The sequence below is a fragment of the Aplysia californica genome, unplaced genomic scaffold (genome assembly GCF_000002075.1).
Source record: "Aplysia californica isolate F4 #8 unplaced genomic scaffold, AplCal3.0 scaffold00545, whole genome shotgun sequence".
Taxonomy (NCBI): Eukaryota; Metazoa; Mollusca; class Gastropoda; order Aplysiida; family Aplysiidae; genus Aplysia; species Aplysia californica.
In genome coordinates, this window is record NW_004797815.1 from 375608 (window position 1) to 380643 (window position 5036).

The following is a 5036-nucleotide window of genomic DNA, read 5'->3' on the forward strand; positions in this document are numbered from 1 at the left end:
GAAGTTGAGTTTGTTTCAGAATGCTCTCAGGTCTGCTGGGGTAATAGATTGCGAAGCGCATAGAGCTTGCTGTTGAGCGGGGATTTGCGCTATACAAATGCTATCTATTATTAGTAATAGTAGGCTACCAGTAAAAAGAACATGAGGTGGAACAACTGCCAGACTGAACAGATAGTAGACTTTTGACTCTCTTATTGCACAGTGTTCAAAATTTAGGACATTTTGACCCCCCCCCTCCCTAAAAATAGTGTAATAGGGGCGTTAAACCTATGCCATTTCACCATTTTTTCACAAACAAGTAAAAATACCCCCAGGGTAACTGTGAATGCTAGGCTCCAGATCGGCTATACTCCAATTTTGAACACCCAAAAGTAATTCCTTCATACTTATGCATGAAAGAGGTTAGTAGAACAGAAATATTATGATAAGTCCATTTGAGTCGGTTTGTGTGATCCTGTGTGGAGAAGTGAGGTGAGGGAGGTGGGGGTGGGGGTGATGGTGGATGGAGGTGTCTTTCTGTTGAGTTAAACTATCAATCACGGGGTCAAAAAGTCTATTTTCTTGTACGAGCAGTATGAAGGAATTTCAGTTCATTAATTGTCTCCCGTGCCTGTTTTGTTTCAGCTGTGCTCGTACTTGCCACCTCCTTATAATTCAGTGTATTTGATTGTTTATTTGTCTGCTAGTTTACATAACATTATGTTTCTATGAGATCCCTGCATAGTCCAGGACTCAATTCCTTTAGATGCTACTTTTTAAAACCTACCTTTATGTGTCCTGGAATCTGGTGTTTGAAACATAGAGCTTTATTTTCACTATATTTGAAGTGACCGTGTATAACTGCTCAATAAACCAAGGACCCGCGTCTGTGGAACGATGGTTAAGTGCTTCGCTGCGGCTGTCGCACACATGAGACCCGAGTTCGAATCTGGAGGGGGGAGAACAATCTTGATCTAGTATCTTGCTCGGTCTTACAACTAGGATATTGCATCACCCCCAGCCCAGGTTGGACTGACAGGCAGGGTCGGATGCCCGCCTCCTAAATGACCTAAATTGTGTCGACGGGAGCGTAAAACCACATCGATTAAGAAAAAAGGAAACCAAGCTTTTGGATAGACAGGTGGCTTTGGTCTTTTTCAAGTAGCGTGTGGTAAATTCAGCTATAAATATAAAAAAAAGCCTCCCCATTTTGTGTCGTAGGCAAGGCATGTAATCAAGCGTTCATAAAGTACTCGTATGTACGTATATCAACGAGGGCACCTTCGTTCTTGCTGTGTAGGCCACATGCTGTTTCCTGCATTGAAAGTGGTGAACCCAGGACAAGGTTGTTTTGAACGTCAGTCTTTTTAGCAAGAGTTAACGGCCATTGCAACACAGTTAGGTCATATAGATGCCCAAGATTTGAGGTGTAGCAAGAGAGTAACAAACAAACAAATAGACAAACACACACACACACATACACATACGCACACACAGAACAAGAAATGATAAAGACGATAGATAGGAAGGAGCAAACAACACCAGGCCACCCTCCAGCCACCCAAAACGCAGTCTAGAAATAACGCCCGGACACCAAGGCATGGTGCAGATCTCGAAACATCTATTCGCCACAGAATTTTATTATTAATGTCATTAAGCAGTTCGTCTCTTTTCTCTCAATTTGTGCACAAAGTCTTCCACACTTTGCCACAGGTGCATGGGATATAATGATTAGGTTCTTTGTCCAGCGCGCTAATGACGTGAGGAAGTTTATTTTATTGAGTCTCCAAATTTTTGCAGTGTCACAGTTAGCTCAATTATTAGTATCATTCTGGAATTCTGAGCGGACAGCCCTGGATCGAATCCATAAAGGGGCCATTTTGAATTTGAGCTGTTTTGGCTCTCCACCCATAAAGCTGTGTTTTATAGGGAATGGACGATAAATTCGGAGTCCCCTCCCCCCTCCCGCAAATAACATTACAGTATTTAAAAGGGCACTAAAACTCTGCAAAGGCCAATGCCAAATTTGTACTGTGATCTCCCATTCTTTTCAGTCTGAGCTGACCTTAAGCAGAGTAAATAAACGGCAGGCTAAAAGATAGAAAAGAAATCTCGCGTCGATGGAGGTGTAAAATCTTAAAAACTTATCCTAATTCGCTGACATCCGTCTAAAATCAGATCATCGTCACACCAATGGACATCTAAGTCTAAGAAAAAATAAGACAGTCAGAAGCAACAGAGGGGAAATGAAGAAGATGTAGGACCTATCAGTGGCGCCCTCAAACCGCCTGCTAAGGTCAGAGAAATATGAAGATCTTCATTAGACCACCAACAGTGAAGAGTAGGATTTTTGAAATTGTCATCACCACATCCTCTCCTTTTAGTTCGTGAACAGTCTGCTGTTCTCAGTATGACAAGATTTTTGCAATTTGATGCCGCACGCTGAACACCAACACTTTATTCGCGCAGTGAGTCTCAAGACGTTATTTAAACTTACCTGCAAACTTACACTTTTTATAGGTCTTCAAATCTTAATTTAATTTGAGTTAATTTCTAAGAACATCTGTCTTTCGAGTGTGCGAAAAAACCAGTTAAGAACCTAGGTTTGAGTGATTCCACGTTATTGATATTGAGAGGTTTTGTGCCTACTGGTTTCTTAGTTTTAATTAGGATTTACGTACTGTTTTTAAATCTTAAATTTAAAAGGTCACATCATACGAAAGAGCATCCCAAAACGTTATCTTGTGCTTTTGCTAGCAGGTCATAACATTTGTCTGCAAAGTAACATTGATGGTGTATACTCCAGACAATCATACTAACTGAAAATGTATTATTATGTCATAAACAGTCTAGTTATGTGCAACTTTGAATGTTTGAAACTTTGAATGTTTGATGTTCTCTGCTCTGTTGCTCCACTCCCTTGCCCACCTCTTCCGTACCCTGAAAAAATAATCTCCCATTAGATTTTTCAACCACCACCCCCCACTCGTCTGCACCCCGTGCTTAGTGGGTGACTGACGGGTGCTCTAGTGTGTTTTTCTCCTTCTTTTCTGTGAAACATCTGTTTCTCATCTCTTCTCCTTTTTATGTTCGTTACTCTCATGCAACACCTCTAATCTTTGGCACTTATATTACTTAATTGTGTTGCAAATGTTGTTCAACTCTTATTAAATTAAAACTAAAACTTGACATCCTCTGCTCCTTTCCTCCACTCCCGTTCCCCTCTTTCAACGCCCCCTCCACTCCAAAAAATCTTCCATTACCCTTCAACCGCAATCTTTCAATTGTCTGTACCCCCCACCCTCACCCTTTTCCCCTTTCCCACCTCCAACAAACCCCATGGCTCAACTATCAGAGCCACCTAGTAATTCTCTTACAAGCGGGCGAGCCGGATCTCGGCCCGTTGCTGGATTTTCGGCCGTCAATGTGGACAAACTGCAGTCTATAATCCATACATTCAACAAGCTCCACGTGCCTGGTAAGTCACGATTTCAGTTCCAAGCATGACAATCAGTCTCCCCGATCCCCTCAAATTGCCCCCTCCTCACTTTTTTAAACCTACCCTCCCCTATTCCACTACTCCCCCCTTTTTCCACCTTGTTATCCTTTATCCCACAACCACATTTTATCAGAGGGTGGTGGAAGTACACGGACCTTTTAAAAAAAAGAAAAGCTTCGTCTCACCCACCACCAACCACACAATCCTACCCTTATTTCAAGCCACTTTCCCACGTTTTAATTCCTCCTTATTCCCCCTCCCTGGGATTAAGCTTTGTTTTGTTGATAATACACATCTCCCGAGATCCATTACCCCGCAAAATAAACGACCCTTGGTTTTCTATTCCCCGACCTCCACATTCTGAAAAAGAAATACCCAGCATATTTTTTGGTATCTAACAAGACTTCATTTCCTCTTCATTCTTTTGTAACCCCCTCCTCCCTTTTTTTCTTCTCCCCTCCCTGCATTTCGTTTTGCATTACTTTATTTTGCAAAGAACCCCCCCCCCCCCACACACACACAAACAACACACCATTTAGCAGTTGATGGAGATCCGGGTGATTAATTAAACAGGCAGACGACAAGCGGAAGAAAAATGTGTGGCATCGTGATGAAATAAGGCGCTTGTCAAAATAATCAAAGTGAAGACACCAACATTTTTCCGCAGGTTCGTGAATTTTTATCAAATTTCTGTTTTTTGACTCAACACTTTTCATGCCCGTTAAAGAACTAATTTCTGTGTGGATTGTTCATAAAAACGTTGATTAAGGGCACAAAAATGTAAATTTTCAGTTACCTGCTAAGCAAATAACTCATCTTTAACGGCCATTTTCTCACTAATTTTACCTCTGAAAACAGGTAACCCCCACCTCCATCATTCGCAAATATCTCGACTTGTATTCAAGATAAATGGATACTTTTTTTAATTTAAAAAAAAGACAAGTGAACAAGCTTTAAGATGATACCAATAACTCTACAAGCCCAAAAATTGATTCCACCACGCTGCCTCACAAATGTGTGGCAGCATCGTGATGAAATACGGCGCTCGTCAAAATATTGAAATCGAAAAAAAAAACCTCGACATTAACCCGTCCGTTGGGTAATTGTTATTATTTTTTTGGTTTTGGGATCAACACCATTCAGGTCCATTTAAAACACATTTCTGCTTTGTTTTTCTGAAAAAATATTGACCAATGGGACAAACAATGTCGATTTGCAGTTTTCACGAACACTACAGCTTTGGAAGTCATCAAGCTTTGGCAATTATTGTTAAGGTTATACAAAACGCTTCAGCTTTGGAAGTTATCAAAATGATGAAGTACACAAATATGCATGACGTCAAGCACACTTACACATCCGACCAAATAAAATGTCACGAGAGCCAAAAACATAGAAAGTGTAGATCACCTTGAGATCCCATCCGCCTCCCCTTTTCCAACCCAAGACACAAACATTCTACTTTCCCCCTTTTAAAACCCTTCTCCCACCCTCCCCACCCCTCCTTCCACCTCAACACACACACACATTCTACTTTCTCCTTTTTGTATCCCTTTCTGAT

The 5036-nt window shown here is 41.2% G+C and overlaps 1 protein-coding gene across 1 annotated transcript in view; it reads left to right on the forward strand.

Moving 5' to 3' along the window:
- LOC101847284 (extensin) overlaps positions 1-5036 on the forward strand; it is a gene marked incomplete at its 5' end in the record, with an annotated part of 30373 nt that overhangs the window by 1003 nt on the left and 24334 nt on the right.